A 19639-nucleotide genomic window follows, 5' to 3' on the forward strand; every position below is an offset into this window, starting at 1 on the left:
TATGAGGCTCTGTCATTACATCAAAAACAAAAATTACAAGTTAACTCATAAATGAAATTACTAAAGTCCTATCTATGCGGCTTGTTTTGGACTCTTGACTTGAGTTTCATCACCCTATTCTTCAGGCGGTCTCCGGACTTGCAATTTCTTCAACTTGTTGCCTGACTTTCAATTTATTCACCCTGTTCTCCAAGTGGGCTCCTGAATTGCTATTTTTTAATTTGTTGACTTTTAATTTCTTCACCTTGTTGTTTGACTTTCCATTTATTCGCCCTGTGCTTCGGGCAGGCTCCAATGTTGCTTGAGTTATCAAAACATGGAAGTGTGTCTCCTTACAAATGCCACTTGAATTACCCAAACAAGGAAGTGTGTCTCCTTAAAGATGTTGCTTAAATTACCCAAACAAGGAAGTATGTCTCCTTACAGATGTTTCTTGAATTACCAAAACAAGAAAGTGCATCTCCTTACAAATGCTGGTTGAATTACCCAAACAAAGAAGTGCATCTCCTTACAAATGCCGCTTGAATTACCCAAATAAAGAAATGTGTTTCCTTACAAATGTTGCTAGAAATACCCAAATAGAAAAGTGTGTCTCCTTACCAATGCCTCTTGACTTACCAAAATAAGGAAGTGCGTCTCCTTACCAATGCTGCTTAAATTACCAAAACAAGGAAGTGTGTCTCCTTACCAATACTGCTTGAATTACCCAAACAAGGAGGTGCGTCTCCTTACAAATGTTGCTTGAATTACCCAAATAAGAAAGTGCGTCTCCTTACAAATGTTGCTAGAAATACCTAAACAGGAAAGTGCGTCTCCTTAACAATACCTTTTAAATTACCAAAATAAGGAAGTGCGCATCCTTACCAATGCCGCTTAAATTACCAAAATAAGAAAGTGTGTCTCCTTACCAATGTTGCTTGAATTGCCCAAATAAGGAAGCGAGTCTCCTTACAAATACCACTTGAATTACCTAAATATGGAAGTGCGTATCTCTACAAATGCTGCTTGAATTACCCAAATAAGGAAGTGTGTCTCCTTACAAATGTCACTTGAATTTTTCAAGGAAATGTGTATCCTTGACAAGGAAGTGTGTCTCCTAGAGATCTTGAATTATGAGTTTTACCATGGTTTTGATTACCAAACTTGTGCAACAACATTGCCTCTTGTATTTGCAGAAGTGAGAAATTACGGTCTTTAATGTTTAGGCTCCGAAATCCTTGATCTGAATGTAACATATGTTCCTTTTTCATACAAAGAAAACTTGTGAGTTTAAAACATGGTGGCTGGTTTGTGGCTTTAGCTTTTGCGGCAATTGTTCTTGCCCTCGTCACATTTAACCTTGCTTCCGACCATTAGCATATGTCACTGACTTGCTGCATCATTGACCAAACTCAGATTATTAAGAGTGGCTCTGAAACAAACACAGTATCTCTGCTTGGCCATGCTTCTCAGATAAACCCTTTAAACCTTGGTATTTCCATGAGTTTCCAGACTTGTCAGTTGACAAAAATTTCTGCATGTCTTATTTCGGCTCACAATCATGTCTCTTTCACGTATTGGCCTTTTGTCTTACTTGCGCAATTGAAGAAGCTGGTAGCCGTTTTGAAATCTTTTCTCACTTGTTTTGATATGGACTTGACTCAAAGACAAGAGAAAAATGATGATGACTTTTATTTGGACAACTGACTCAAGAAAACAAAATAAAAATGAAAGAACAAAGAAAAGACAATGAATGTCCCCATTTGAAACAAAGAAATGAAAAATTTATCTAGAAATGACTGTCAACTCTACTGATTATGCCATGCATTTTGGATCAAGCTGTTTGATCTTTCCATCCAAACTTTCTACCAATTGTTGTTGAGTTAATGGCCATGAAACTGAGTTATTTCGTTAGGTCAATTGCATTTAAGATCTCATTCAGCTAGTGACACCTTGAAGGGTTTTTACCAATAAGCCTCTCTCATTCTCTTTTTCTCAGTTCACCATTGTCTTATAGTGCCTGTGAGGGTTTTTCACCAATGAGACTCTTATTTTTATTTTTCTCAACTCACAGTCGTCTTACAGTGCTCGTGAGGTTTTTCACCGATAAGACTCTTTTATTTTTATCTCTCTCAACTTACCATCACCTTATGGTGCCCTGAGGGTTTTCACCAATAAAAATCTCTTATTTTTATTTCTCTCCCGATTCTTATTGCTGAGGTAGACAAGTAGTTCCCAAAATGTGTCATTCATTCATTACATGCTTAGTCTTAACATTCTCAAAGATTGATCCGAAGGTCTTTGTTTGGTTGTAACTTGGCTTTTGGATAGGGCTAGAAAGAAAGGATGGCATGGGGACTAAACGACACTTGAAGTGGGGTAGGACTTACAACTTTTGAAATCGAATCAAACAATGAGGATTGACTCACGCCCCAGTTTCTTTTGACTGGGCAATTCTAAATTATTTATTGGTTGGATTGAGCCCAGAGTAGGGCAGTCTACGTATCTCACCCCCGAGAGAGGAGAATCAGGTCATGCGTAGTTCTGGTAACTTGTTTTGCTTGATTCTGATTTCTTTTTTTCTTTTGTTGACTCTTTTTCTTCTTCTATTTTTGGAATTTTTTTATGACTATTTTTCTTAACACTCTTCTCTTTACTTTTTTTTAATCATATTTTCTTCTTTTTTTTCTTCTCCTCTTTTTTCTGAAATTTTTCTGACTCTATTTTTCACTCGACACTTTTTCTTGAACTTTGTTGACTCTATATTGATTCCAAAAGAGGGGTATGAAAGAAAATAACAGTAAGGCTCAAATAGGGTAAACAAAGGATGACACAATGTTTGGATAGCAAAGTGAAATGCCTTCATTATATCAATCCTTGAGAAAGCAAGTACATAACATGCAATTGAAGAATGGGAGATAAAGATCATGTGTGACACTTTAACAATACTAACTTAAACTGAACATGTGTATCACTTCCTCTTCTATACTTCTCCAGCATACAACTCCACCTTTATTATGCATCCCTGATATCGAATGATTCATGCTTTTGTGGAGCTGATTTCTTTTTGTTCCTCTTGATATAGGATCACGCAGCCACTGTTTGACCTGATTGAGACATGTATTTCAATTGATGGCTGAGTTATTCTTGTGATTTCTAAAATAGTTGCCTTAATTTTCAGAAAAGGCTTCAACTTGTCACCAAATGTCTCAGCACTTCCAACCTTAGCCATCTGATTCCATGTTTCATGGTTAAATTAGATTTTAAGATCTGACTAAAAATTTCACAAGCATGTCATATCACTAGAGTCAACATAAAATGTACTGTATAAAGAAAACAAACAAACAACACATATTTAAAACTTAATGGAAAAGGGACACTTCATTTAGTTGAAAATAAAGATAGAAGAGTTTGAACACAAACGACCAAAGGAAAAAAAAAGATAGACCCCGAACTACAACCCTGAAATACTTTGGAAAACAAAAAAGAAAATAAAACAAACTACCAGACCTTTTCCTAGTAGGGAGAGGAGTGACTTCTTAATTGCTCTGCCTGACATCTTAGTCACTGGTTTGCTTATTAGCATGACTAGAGCTTTCCTCATTGTCAATGGTCTGAACCATAATTGATATATCTTGAATCATCTTTTCTATTTCTCTTTTCAAAGAACGACAATCTTCAATACTGTAATCCTGAACATTAGAATTATATGCACATCATACATTAGCATCAAAACTTCTTGAATGCGGGTCAGGAGTATACCCAAGGAGAGGAGTGATCATGCCCTACTGTACCAATCTCTGGAACAAACTGGCGTACGACTCTCCAATTGGTGTGAAGATATCTCTTGACTTCTGCCCCATTTCATTGTTCGGCTTAGATTGAAAATCAGACCTAGAAGGGCTTTGGTATGTTTGTGGAGTTTGAGGATGACTCTGAAGAGTTGGTGCACAACATTGTAGGTATGAAGGGAATTAACCATAGGGTTTTGCATTGTATATTGGATATGTAGATGGAGGATTACAGTATAATGGATTTTGGGAAAGATTCTGTGGAGCTTGGGTATAACCTTGAGTTTAAGCCTGTGGGTAACGATGGTGTGGTCCTCTTGCCTGTACCTGTTATCCAACTACAATGGAAGATGCTTCTTCCTCATACTTTTTCCCTCTGATAATTCCCGAACCTTTTTGAATTGCTTGAGTAGTCGCTTTCAATGTTGCAAAATTCACAATGAGACCGGTCTTAATTTCATCCTCTATCATCTCCCTCATTTTGAGGACCTCAATAAATGGCTTGCCTAATTCAGGTAACAAGTGTTGATAATATATTTCATCCTACACTTGAATAAATACCTCCACTATCTTACTTTCTTTCATTGACGGTTTCACCCTAGCAACTTGTTCATGCCATCTAATCACATACTCTCTGAAAGTCTCAGTACTCTTTTTCTTCATGTTAGTTAGGGATTTCTCATCAGGAATCAACTCCACATTGTATTGGAATTGTTGCACAAATTCATTAGCTAGATCAACTAATCCACTTGTCGCCATTCTAAAGCTAAGACTGAAAGACTCTCACCGAAATATGCCATGAGTAATTCTTTCTTCCCCCCAGCACCCCTTAGTTGGTTGTAATAACATCTCAAATGTGCTACAAGATAGCCATGCCCATCATACTTCTCAAACTTTGGCATTTTAAAACCAAAAGAAAGATGAACCCCAGGAAACATGCACAGAACTTTATATGAGACACTTTTGTACCCCCCCTCCCCCTCCCCAAGTCCCTGGAGGTCTTTCATAGCCAGTTCCAAACTTCTCAATTTTTTGGTCATTTCCTCTTGTTCTTCTATTATAACAGGCTTCTCAGTGTTAAGAGGAAATTCAGGCGGGTGAGTATAGCCATAAGGATTAGTCGACTTAAATGTGGGCTCAATAGCAAGATATTGATCAGCAAAAATATTTAATACAGGCTTTCTCGCAGAGTGGAAAGGCACAACTTGTGGATAAACCTCAAAAGTAGGAGCTTTGGGTGTGGGTGTGGGTGCAAAAGAATGAACAACAGGTGGATCCGAGTATGTGGTAGTCTTGGATTAGAGAGTGAGGAAATGAACATTAGAAGTGGTTCGATATTGTTTCCCCAGAGTCGATCCTGATGCATGTTGTGGCATATCAACAAAAATGGGAAATTGTGCATGTGACACGGAAGGCAAGCTAGAAAGATATTCCAGATTATCAGTGGGAACTGGGGGAGGTGTCAACCCGTTAGCCCAAGCTCGATGCATTTCTACCATTTGCTGCCTTAATTTTCGAATCTCTGTATTGGCTCTTAAATTCTCATTTCTCAAACTTCCTATCGGATTAGCGACAACAAACTCGGTATCTTTGTTGGCCATAACTTTCTCTGTGACTTGGTGCAATATGGAGGACCAGCCAAAATGCCACAAACCAACCACCTTAAACTAACTGAACAAAAGAAACATCAAATGCGTTAGAGTTCAACACCTTTTTTTCAAAACCCTTTTTTTTTCCTTTTAGAAAAGATCGCCGAACCTAAGAAGCGCGCCTATGTATCTCACTCCCGAAAGAGGAGAATCAGGGGTGTGTAGTTTGTCCAGATTGGACAATTAAGGATTAAATGACAGACTAAACCCTGAATTGAGAGACACGACTAAAGATTGACGAATCAAATCTTTTTAGGGTTTTTAATTAGAAACTAACACCAATGACTATGAAAGAAAAAAACTTTTTGATATTTTCGTTATATAAAAATGTACAAAGCTCCTATTGAAAGGAATTTTTTTTTTTGGAGTTTTCGAATTGTGAACACTTACTAAAGAAATAAAAGGAAATTTTTTTTAACGTTTTTGAATTGTGAAAAACAAAAGCCATAAAGGACCCTAAAAACTACCAAATCTCTTTTTTTCACTCTTTTTTTCTTCCTTTTTTTCAACAATTTCTTGCCTACACACTTTGCTTCTAACTCATGTTTTGCCCAAATCAATCTGTCAAATGACCTCGTTACCCTCAAAGATGCAACATTTAGCACGTAGGGATGCTTTAGAGGTAAGTCTCCTACATAGGGCCACGTGGGTCCCGCTAGATCTCAATATGATGCAAACAAGCATGGCCTAAAAGCTAACCTATGCTAGGTTTCACTAACAAGGCTGTTTGGGGGAGCGTATGGTCGATAGTGGCTGTGCTAGCTTTCTACCCACTCCTTACCATCCGACGGCTCTACCTCCTTAAAATAAGGGTGACTCAGTTATAGGTTGTATACACAGCATGTACTATAGAACTTATTTCAGAAAGAATTGACTCGGGTTATGTAAATTATGCCAGATATAAAGCGGTAACACATAAGAGAAAAACTATAAACACGTAGCACGTAGACACTTAACAACGATAAATAAATACAAGTAATAACACAAACAATGTCTATACAATCATAATGTCAAAACTAAGCCGATATAACTCCAAAAAATAAGCTCAAATTCTGAAAAGGATCCCCAGCAGAGTCGCCAGAGCTGTCACCCCCCTTTTTTACCAAAAGAAAAGATTTTATTTTAAGTTCGAAAGGGTTTTTATTATCAAAGTGACAAGAGATGAAAATTTATTTCAAAATGAATTATTTATATTTAAAACTCAGAGTCGCCACTTAGCATAAATCGGGTGTGCCAAGTCACCTTTGGAAATCCTTTTTCAAAACGGTTTTAACTCTAAAACTGATCCACGAACAGAGATTCTGGTTAAGGAATTTTATTGACCGAAGGGAAGGTGTTAGTCACCCCTCGATCCCGTGGTTCGATCATGATCGCTTGGTGGAGCGTATCGGCTAATTTGAACACTATGAATATATAAACCACACAAAGCACGTAAAATAATCAATCAAACATGCGAAATAAAGCAAATCTAAAATATAGTGTTTAGTTCAATTATACAGTCCAAAAAATGTGAAAAATAAATCCTATTCTAACCTACACTAATCCTAACTACGCTCTCGCGTTTTACCCGATATCTCGGGCCTTCATCATGAACATCTTCCGCCAGCATAATACGTCGGGACATTTCCCGGTAAATAAATACAATGTGTCTCAGGGCATTCCCCGGCTAAATGACTACATTTGAATTAAATATGATAAAATAGAAAGAAACATCCATACTCACATTCCAACATTCAACCAAAACAACAAGTTCTAAAATTTGCCTACCTGAACCTATATTGCCTATCCATTTCAACACATCAGAAATCTATCACGATTCATATCAACAATAAATCAAAATTAAACCGAATCTATCCTTTTTGTCAATTTTCAATTCTCACCCACAAATCCTTTTTATTAATCACCACAATTAGCAATCACCATTTCAACAATCCATACTCATTTTTAGTAACGAATTTAAACAACAAAACAATATCAACGAAATCAAGTCATCATAATCAACCAACATGTAATACAACCAATCAAAATGAAGAAAAGAGAATGGGTTGAAGAAATGAACCTCAATAGATTTTACTTTCGTCGATAATAAAGAAAACCCAAACTTGGAACTTCGAATAGAAGCTGGACAGCGACGAATCCAACCCGAATATCGGAACAACGATCCAAAATTGGTCACAACAATATTAAGACCCAAACAGTACCCAAATTTCCAGAAACAGTACAAAAACCAACGAGTCCTGAAATCCCCCGAAATCCAACAGAGAACTGAAACTGATTAAAACCGAGCTTTGATGAATGGACAACGATAAAGAAGACCAAAACAGTGGACGTCGACCAGATTTCATCCAAATATCAAAGGAAAATAAGAAGTTTTTGGCGATTTTGAGGTGGGATCGATCAAACAAAGAGAAGAAAAACCAATCGGTGAACTTGAGGCCGATTCCGGTGAAAGTTTCTCCAAAAAAACCTCGATAAGATCGAACTTCTCCCAGTTTCACTGTTTATGGCTGAAAATCTCAAGCTCCTTCCATTTTTCTCGACCCCTTCCTCACTGATATCCGTGTGTACGTGTTTCCTGATGGGAGAGTGTGTTTTTCGATGACCTGAGTATGTGCGCATGAGATTCTTGAGGATCTGAAAGAGGTGAGTGTGTGTATGTGTGATTTTGGTGTATGTGCACAATTCTGCCTATTGTGGATGATCCAAAATAGAGAATTCGTTGTTGTACGTGTCTTTGGGTGAAATTGAGGTCAATTTTTTTATGTATGGTACTGGTGAATATCTGTAGAAGAGAATGGAGATGATGATGTGTCTAAGATATTCTATCTAATGGTGATGATAAAAGAAGAACAAAATTGGAGATGATGATTTGCTCCTCTTTTCCCTGTGGGTCCCTTTCCTTTTTAATGGAAAAATAGCCAGCTTCCTCTTATTGGTGTGTGGGACACATGAGTGGGGTGAGGGGTAGGGTAGGTGAGGGTAGAGGTATAGAGTGAGGTAAGTGAGGTGTTAAATTTTAATAGGGAGGGGTAGGTGATTAGGATAAGGTTAGGGATTATATTAAGGGTTGTTATTTTTTTTGTATTTTTGTGGGGGTATAATTACATAGATGATGGTGTACAATAAAGTGAGGCAAAAATGAATAAAATTGGACTTAGGAGAGACAAAATTAGGTGTCTACAAAGATAAATCTGGTTGGGAACACACCATCGCATACATAAGAGACCCGGCGATACTAGAGTATGGGACTCGAGATATATAGTCACGCTCATCATCTGTCTTTGAAGATAACATGGCCGAGAGTTTGAAGTGAGCTGCCAATGGAGTACTGACAGGTTTGGCATTTTGCATATTGAAACTGTGAAGCATTTTCTTATAACTTATACTTCTCTCTATCCCTCAAAATTTTCATGCCAAGAATTTTCTTTGTTGCTGCTAGATCCTTCATCTCAAACTCCTTGCTAAGCTGGACTTTGACTTTTATTATCTCTCGCATATTCCTTGCTACAATCAACATATCATCAATATACAAGAGAATATACACGAATGAACCATCATTTACCTCCTTGAAGTAGACACAACTATCATAACTACTCCTCCAAAACATATGAGAGGTCATAAAAGAGTCAAACCTCTTATACCACTATTATCGAAATTGTTTTAAGCCATAAAGAGACTTTTTCATCAAGCATACATAATCCTCATTTTCTGAAACTACAAAGCCATCTGGTTATTGCATATAGATGTCCTCCTCTAGTTCTCTATGTAAGAATGAAGTTTTGACATCCAACTGCTTAAGCTCAAGATTATGCATGGCCATAATACCAAGCAAGGCTCGAATTGAACTATGCTTTACAACTAGAGAAAACACATCTATGAAGTCAACACCTGGAACCTGACTGTAACCTTTAGAACTAGTCTTTCTTTGTAGTTAGCATCTTCAACTCCTGATATTTCTTTTTCCTTTTTAAATACCCACTTGCAACGGATAGCTTTCCTATATTTAGGCAATCTTACTAGATCCCATGTGTCATTATTATGAAGGGGTTCCATCTCCTCCTGCATTGCAATCATCCATCGGTTGGAATCATCACAACTAACTGACTCTGAGTAAGAAGAAGGTTCTTCACCAGAATTAATACTTTCTGCTACATTCAATGCATAAGCAACCAAGTCAACTTCAGCATACTTCTGAGGAGGTCTAGTATCTCTCCTAGGCCTGACTTTAGCAATAAAATATTGTGGTACCACTGGTGGTGAAGAAGAAATAGTATCACTCTGTATCTCCAAGCTAGACTGAGAAGTAGGAACTGGTGTAGACTCTGCTCTAATCCTCTATTCAACGAGGGTGCTTGACTTTTGCTGATTCATGTCACGAAGCTCATTTGAGGGCGAAGCACTAGATTCAGAGGGAGACCGAAGCATGACAGTTTCATCAAACAAAACATCCCTGCTAATTATAACATTTCTATATTCTGTACACCAAAGCTTATTACCTTTAACACCAGGCTTATAACCTATAAATAAGCACTTGACAGATCTAGATTCCAACTTTCCATTATCAACATGAGCATAAGCAGGACATCTAAATATCCTAAAATCATAGTAACTAGCAGGAGAACCAGACCATACCTTTTGTGGAGTCTTTTTATCAATCGCAAATGAGGGAGAGCAGTTAATAAAAACAAGTTGTGGAAGCAGCTTCATCCCCAAAAGACTTGGGTAAACCAGCATTAGAGAGCATACAACACACTGTCTCCATTATAGTGCTATTCATTCATTCAACCACACCATTTTGCTGCGGAGTATGACGAACTGTTAAGTGCCTCACAATTTTTTCTCACTTGCACAGAACATTAAATTCATTAGAACAGAACTCTAAACCATTATCAGTCTGAAGACGTTTTACCTGCTTTCTTTTTTGCTTTTCTATCATAGTCCTCCACTCCTTAAAAGTAGGCAACACATCATTCTTTTACTTCAGGAAGAGAGCCCAAACTTTTCTGGAATAGTCATCAATTATAGTCATCGTGTAATTAGCACCTCCTCTAGAAGGTACTCTAGAAGGACACCAGAGATTAGAATGAATATAATCAAGTGTGCCTTTAGTTGAGTGGATGCCTTTAGTGGATATCACTCTCTTCTGCTTTCCAAAAATACAGTGCTCACAGAACTTCAGTTTAGTAATACTCTGGCCATCAATAAGTCCTCTCCTGCTTAGTTTAGCCATCCCGTTTTCACTCATATTCCCTAGGTGCGTATGCCAAAGTTTAACAACATCACTTTCTAATAGAGAGGAGGTAGAAACAACAACATTACCTATAACGTAGAGCCTTACAAGACGTACGAATTAGCAGTTTTTCTCTATCATTTCATCACAACAAGGGCACCTTTGGAAACCTTTAGGACTCCACCTTCACCAGTATACTTATATCTGTTCGAATCAAGGGTACTCAAGGAAATAAGATTTCTCTTTAGGTTTGAGACATACCGCATATCACCAAGTGTCCTCAAAACCTCATCAAACATCTTGATCCTGATTGTTCCAGTACCAACTATCTTACAAGGTGTGTTATTTCCCATCAACACAGCACCTTTAGAGATTGTTTCATATGTTGTAAACCTATCCCGATTGCGAACACATATAAAACGTGAAAGCTGAATCAAGAATCTAATTCTCATAGGGTCTAGAGTTACCATCAGAAACTACCAAGAGTTCTCTATCACTACCACCATCTTCAACAAAACTAGCTTCACCGGACTTCTCTAGTTGGTTTTTCTTTTGTTTTAGAGATTCTCTTTTCTCTCTATTTTGTAACTTATAATATTCGAATTTGATATGGCCCTTTTTCTTGCAGTAATTACAGGTTTTGTTTCTGTTTCTGGATTTCAACCTATTCCTATTATCACCCTCAAAATTTCTCTCACAAGTCCTTCCTCGAACAATGAGACCATCTACTTGAGTCTCCAACCCATTCACAAGATGCTTCATCTTCTTCTTAGAGAACAACGCATCATAGACTTTATCTATGGTTAGGGTATCACGACTATATAAAATCATATCCCTAAAGGTCATGTATGATGTAGGTAGCGAACATAACAAAATCAACCCTTGATCTTCCTTATCGTATGTAACCTCTAGAGTCTCTAAATCAGAGATAATTTCCTTAAAGACAGATAGGTGATCCTCCAAGGACACACCCTCAAACATGTAATGGGAATAAAGTCATTGTTTGAGATACAACTTGCTTGTTAGGCTCTTCGTCATACATAATGATTTCAGTTTCAACCACAACACAACAACAGTGGTCTCTTCAAAATATCTTGTAGAATTTGATTGGATAAATGAAGGCGGATCTAAGATAGAGCCTTTCGATCCTTATGCCGTTTGTCCTCATCCATCCATGATGAGGGCATCTTATCAAAACCTAATAGAGCATCGTCCAAATCCATCTGTGCAAGCACAACCCGCATCTTTATCTGCCATAATAAAAATCTGGTGTTGTAATCCAACAACGGAATATCATACTTCATGGTTGTCATCCCCAAGAAAATAATTGATCAAGCTTTGATACCGGTTTGTTATGATCGGGCAGAAAATAAGCAAACCACAAGCAAAAGAAAAATAAGAACACACAGATTTACGTGAAAATCCTTTTAAAAAAAACCACGGGCAGAGGCAGAGAAATTCACTATAATAGAGAGAGAGTACAATATTGGAGACGATAGTCTCAATTTTGTATGTACAGGAATAATTCAAAACAGCCCACTAAATTGCACCTATATAACACATGCATACAAATAGGTCCTAGGCCTAATTACATAAAGGTCCACACCTGTCACGCCCCAAAATCCCATCGGGCCGGACTGGCACCCGAAGCCGAGAAGGACCGGGAGAACCCGTTCAAATACCTGTACTTTCACTTACATGTCACCAAAAATTTGGACAGCACTTCATTGCATATAGAAGGGTCTAATTACCTGTATCAGTACAACACGCACAAATATATATATATATATATATATATAATACTTGGCCGTCGGGGCCACCACATATACAAATATAACATCACTATATAAACTTCCATGACTTTACCCTTCCTTATGTCTACAAAGCCTCTAGGATATACATGACATAACTAGGGTCGGGACAAACCCCCACCCACACATGACTCCTGTACAATAATAAAACATAAGGGACCGACTCGGAAAGCTCCGAAGCAAACTGGAGCTCACCAACAATAGCTGTATGACCTGACTCCTATCTATGCTGTGAATGAGCTGAAGCACCTGTGCCTGCAGCATGAAATGCAGGTCCCCCGTGAGGGACGTCAGTACGAAATATGTACTGAGTATGTAAAGCTGTAAATAATCATATGTGGTATGGGGGATCAAGAAAATCAGACGCAAGTGAATAAATCATAATAGAAGTGAACCACACTTCATAAACACTTTTAGGATCATGTACATTATCTTATCATTAATCTGAATTGGGTTCTTGAATTCAAACACATTTATGGAACTGTATACATTTGTTCATTTCATTCTTTACAATTATCATTCGCCATTACCTCCTCCTCCCGAACCTCCAACCACCTAACAATAATCAATACTGTACCGTACTGTTACCATTAGGCTGCCCCCAGTACATGTCAACTGTAATCATATCAAATATCGGGATCGGCCCATGCTAGGTTTAAGCCCCTGAGCTACCACCCACACGTATATCAAGTAACACACATAAGAGATCTTTCCAATAACTTAGTTCAAAAGCTTTTGAGATTATTACATTAGTGTTCATGCCAATATAGTATCTTTGGAATAAAGATACATCAATAGGAACCAAGTAATAGACTTTCTATACAATAACGATGTAATAAAGACTCATTGGTACATCAACAGTGTGTTTCGGAATCATCAATATCACAACAATGAAATAGGAGCCTTTCGGTATATCAATGAAACATTTTGACACTTTATAGAATGAAAACAACTTCGTTGGTAATGTAGAACAATACATGTTTTTGGACAACCTCGGAATCTTACTTGATGGAACATTGGTGTTTTCATGCCAAAGAACATCGTTAGAGTATGCTTTACATACCTCGTTGTAGATTCGGATACCAATTCAACACAACTTCCCGCCTTTACAAATCACTTATCTACAATGAAATGTTTGACATCTAGTATTAGCAACCCAACACCACAATTCTCTTCCATAATTCCATACAACCAATATTTGCAAAGCATTCCAAAAACCAACTTGAACAATCGGTTTATGTGTATATATATATATAATCATCATTTCAATACCACATCATCACACCAAATCCCTTCACAATTCAACATAATCCAACTATGCACAAGAATAATCCAACATCATTTCCAATCATCTTTCAACAACAATCAAATAACATACTTCTTATGCTCATATGCATATATATATACATATCCATATAAATAACACCAACATAATTTACATCCTTACCATAAAATGGCCCTTTTGATTTCGAAGTCTTGTTGGCACAAATAAGGGGTGCTTCTCGAAGCCCTCGAGACGGTGAACACAACTACGGAATCAATTTGGATTTTCTACGGTTGAATCACAAGATAATTGGAGTTGAACTTAGGCTAGGGTTTCTTATTCTTCAATAATTTGGATGATAAATGATGGATATGAGGCTAAGTATATGTATATAATGACCAATTTTCGTCCATGAGGTGATGGAAAATGACCATATTGCCCTTAAAATTTAAGTAAATCCGAATCTGTCCATAGTGGACTATTTTGATAGGCTAAAGTAAATCGACCATAACTCTTTGCTTCGATATCGGATTTGGGTGAAATTGGTATCGTTGGAAAGATAATTCAAAGGGCTTTCATTTAATATAAAGTACGAGAGTTATGATTGTTTGAAGTTGATCCTAAAAATCTGTTTTGAGAGACTGAAGTGAAACGAGTATAACTCATTACTCAGATGTCGGATTTGGATGAAACCAATTGCATTGGAAAGAAGACTCAAAGATATTTCTTTTCATAGGTGGCAGATCTCCCAGTTCATTATATTAAGGGAGTTATGATCGTTCAAAGTTGACCCAAAAAAATGGCTGACCTCAGTAGTTTGTGTGCAGGAAATTTTCCTGCACATTTACTATTCCCAATATCCCGGCCACCGTTTTATAGTTTCGAACGTGCTCGATTATATCCGAAACCTATCCGTTTTTGGAAATCTTTATATCGTTGGAAAGCTTATTCAATAACCTTCGTATGGAACCATCGACGGGCAAATTCCGGTATAAATAAAATAAAATAAAATTAATTCCATATAAATAAGACCAATACACGTACTTGAATACGCCAATATATGTACTTAAATACGGGGTGTTACAACACCTCGGGCGCAAAACCCCTGTACCCTCATCGAGATCAGTGGTGGGCTTCGAGATCGGGCCTATCGACCCAATCCCTACGATACCACCACAGACCATATTGAAAATCACAACTATGAATCACACCACAAAACTTTTAGGGTCGGATCAATGAAATTCGGGTCACAACTTTAACACTTTGGTATATTAGACGTAGATACTCCAATCCTTATGGGAAACTCAGATTGGGGGTTGGACCGATGAATTGATGGTGAACTCATAATCATATAGCTCATTGGATAGTAGACATATCGAGAATACCATCTAGCTCAGAACTAAAGAAATCAGAATAGACTTTTAGCCATCAAACTTTTGTTGAAATCCGCACAATATATTTTGATGACTAAGTGTATATTTATGATGAATTATATTTAAAGCTTGCATTTGTTTTATGATTATCTCTATTATCATTATCACTATCACTATTTTGACCGTTTTACACGCCTATACATTCTAAGTATTGGCCGTCCTCGGACGGCTACATTATCTCATAATGTAGGTTAAGAGGCTCAGTTTCGTGGTTCAACACATTAGTAGAAGTTCTTGAAGGATCAAAGTTGGTGAGCCATCCATCCTTCGGAGGGCGTTTTATTTAGCTATTCGGTTTCTTTTAGTTTTATGGTCCGATCTGGGGCCTTGTACCTGCCTAGACAATTATTCACTAGTAAAGGCTTCATAGATTGATTAGACGGATATTTTGTTATGATGTGGGGTTAAAGTTTTGTTATTTAGACTTCTTTGAGTTTCCTTATATATTTTCCGCAATATATATATATATGAATATGTTTTTGATAGAATTCTAAGGGGCCTTCCCGAGCCTTCAAAATTTGGAATTTCATTGCGGTTAGGGCCTCGGGTCGTGACAAAAGGTGACAAGAAAATAAGAATGGAGGGAATACTTGTCAATATAAAAAATCAAGAGAGAATTAATTATTCTTTCCAACTTTTACCTTAGCATTAACTATTTTACTCCCCGCGTTCATCTTTATTGTCCACTATACTCCCTTCGTTCGAATTTATATGCTACTATTTTTCTAATTTGATTTTTATTTTTAATTTTCATTTTTAACGAGTCAAGAAAAGACGAAAAAGATTCATGTTCTATCTGTAGCATTAATTACTTATTCTCCATATCATTTTTCAATAGCTATACTCCCTCTAGTCCAAAATAAGTGATTTTTTGCCTAAATAGTAAATACACACTTATTAAGGAAAAGAAATTAGGACAGAGGTTAGGAGACCTATCAAACTACTCTTGAAATTCCAACAACATTAAAATAAAGTTAATTAAGTCTCTTGTAACTCATAACCCAGAAAGTATAAATGAAGGATAAAATCGAAAGAAATTTTCAACATGTCTCTTGAAGAATGAACAATTCACTTATTTTGGACGTTGAAAAATAGCTCACAAATTCACTTATTTTGAATACGAGGGAGTACTAAACATCAATTAATAAGGGTAATGGTAAAGTCACTATACTAAGCATTATTTTTGTAATAAGTGTGTCAAGTCAAAATGTGGAAAGCAATTCGAACGGAGGGAGTACTAAAAATAGATGTCCAACAACACTTGTCGAGTTTGAAAAATCAATAGATATTTTAAAATTTTATGTCCATTTTACCATTACTATTAAATAGTATTCTTTTACCCAATGTATTTTCCAACGAATGAATTTATTATATTTAAAAGTTGATATGGTAAAAGAACTCTTGTTATTTATTATTTCTTAAGATGTATGTCAAGTTAATAATGGACAAGTAAAAATGGACAGAAGGGAGTAGAACCTTATCTTGGCAATTAAAGGTTGTGCAAAATCTTATCCCGACAATTAAAAAGGAACGGAGAAATGAGAGTAGCTTTTAGTATCAAGGATAAAATAAATATAAAATGATAAATTATCTATTGATTTTCAAATTGAACACGTAAAATTGAATAACTATTTTTTGTATGATAGAAATTGCAAACTATTTTTTAGTATATAAAACAAGTAAAGATAGATGAATGAAGTATCATTTATGAACGAATAAATACAACAAAACGTTGCTACTTATTGTCCCAAAGAGTAATGGTACTCTCTTAAAATGCATTAAAACTCAAAAAGAAATTGATTTCCACGATTTAAATGTACAATAAAGTCCTAATATTAATTAAAGACATTCAGAGGGGAAAAAAGTAACGATATATCCTACAATATAAATATCGTATATCCTACTTCTAAATTCTCATCAAATTCTAAATCCTCTCACCTCCAAATCCACTTATAATAAACTTACATATTTGGTGAGAAAAAAATGACTTCTGTATATGCATATGTACTTATTTTCTTATGCATATCTATTGAGGTTTCTCCGAGCGTCTCACAATTATTTGGAGGAGGCGGCCTTTCGCCTGGTTTAGGGGGTCAAATCGGTAATGGTCTTTTTCCGGATATCTCCAAATGCTTAGCATCAGTGTTCAATGTTCCTGGATGTGTTGAAGAGGTTATATCATCTTTTCTAAGTATTCAACCTCGATTAATTGGTCCTCAATGTTGCAGAGCTATATCAGACATTTCAGATACTTGTTTGCCTAAAATTTTACCTTTTAGTTCATTTATCCCTTTAGTACTTGGAAACTTTTGCCCCATTCAAGGTCCACCACCACCAATTATCCCACAACCTATAGTTCCAAATGGTGGCATCAAGATGGTACGCAAAATTAAGAACTAAGTTAGGTTATTTAATTTTCGTCCTTTGAATTCTTTCAGATCCAATAAATGGGTGGCGATGAAATTAGCACCCAGGGGTTCTTTCTGTTTTTAGTATAATGTTAAATTGTATGATCATTTCATTCAAATAATTAAGTTGTTATAAATGAATTTCATACTTTTATTTATTTAATTATGTTTTCAGTAAATTTACAAAAGAAAAATGTTCATTTTTAGTTTGCTTACTTGTAGATTTACTTGCTAAAATGGTACTAGCATATTACCTTGTCCTAATAATTCCTAGAAATAAGTATCATGCTAATTGGCACCAATTTTACATGAAAAAAATATCATACTATATCCATATGTAAATATTTTAGAGTTTAAGAATTTTTAAATTTTCGCATGAAATCCACATGAATTTTACACAGAGAATCAAATTAAATCTCGATGAAATCTATGCTAATCTTGCAATAATAGCACATTCACCAAGAATTTATTATAAATTGACTAGTTTATATTGATTGTCACTCTAACGTAACCTTTCTTAGTGTAGATTTTGCGTAAACATTGTTGCGATAATAAATTCAAAACAATTCCTTAAATATACATTGGACAATTTTGATCCTTTAGAAGTTTGTAAAAATCAATATATTTATTCTTTGTCAAATATTATCAAACTTTACATGTTAGATTCGACGGAAACTATAAAAAAAGGAGAAAGAAATTAGCAGGAACTCACATCTAGAGTTACGATCTCTGTAATTTTTGCTATTTTTATTTTATTTTTTAGAGTTTATTGCAATCTTTTTTATATATATGCCATTTTAATGTCTAGTGCACTTTTTTGTGTTGCATATATTAATAGTTGATAAAACTTTCTTGATGTTGATGTTTAGATGTGCTCTTCTAATCGTTGCTACTGCCTTAATGACAGTGGCGGCGGAGCAGGATTTAAAAAGTGTAGGTGCTTAAAAAATTAAAAAGCTAAAAGAAAGTAAAAATTTGCCTCAATGAGGTTCAAATCGGGATGTTCCTTCTAGTGGAGAATCTTAAAATCAATCTAAATGCGAGTGCACCAAGCCAATTTTTTTATTATAGTGTGTGCTTTTATATCTTTTATTTCTATTTTTATATATTTTCTACGTAATTATACCTATTCCGCGTCGAGTTTACTGAATGTCGGAGCACCCAAAAAATAATCTAGGTCCACCCCTGCTTAATGATGATAACCTTTTTTCTTTTCTATTTAAATGAAGGGATAGAACATTAGACGAGCAAAATGGATTTATTGGTTATATTAGACGGAGATAAGCATTCAGTACCCTCCTCGAACTCTGGCCAAAGTTGCTATGATAAACTCTAATTTTACAGGTTGAGCTCAATTTTAACGTATTTTTATCACCTTTTTGTGGTGACGTGACACCTTTATTACATAAAAATGGAGCTCATGACAAAGTTGTCACGTCAGCTAAAAAAATATCACGTCAGCAAAAAAGGTGACAAAAATTGTGAAGGCAATATCATGACTGATCTTCTCGCAAATTTATCGGAGAGTACTAGAAGAAACACTTTCTTCAATGAGGCTACTAACTTGTTACTTGACCACTCAAATTATATATACTTAAAAAGAATGACATTAAAGACTCTCTACTTAAATTTAGATTTCGAATCGAGAAAGGCTCTTTTACTTTTTATCTTGACTGAACATTTTGTTTACTACTAAACGTGCTTCTCTTTTTATGAACTTAATTGTTAAAGAATTAAGAGACCTTTTTGATTTATTTTGTGCTTAGATCGAATTGTATGAGCTGTCTATGCTCAAACTCTGTAATTATTGAGGTTAAGGATATATTCACTTTTTTATACCCCTTTTAATCTATCATAAAATAAACTCCCATGTATAAAAAAAAAAAAAGGAGTAAAGAATTTAGTACCTCTGAACTACGACCAAATTTGCTATAACACACTACAACTTCACGTGAATCCTATTACCTCCTCCTCTCCACCTCCCTCCCAAACCTAATTTTAGCGTATTTTTGTCATCCTTTTTAGCTGACGTGACACTTTTTATCAATCTTTTTAGCCAACGTGACACCAATTT

This window comes from Capsicum annuum, chromosome 11 (assembly GCF_002878395.1).
Source record: "Capsicum annuum cultivar UCD-10X-F1 chromosome 11, UCD10Xv1.1, whole genome shotgun sequence".
Lineage (NCBI taxonomy): Eukaryota > Viridiplantae > Streptophyta > Magnoliopsida > Solanales > Solanaceae > Capsicum > Capsicum annuum.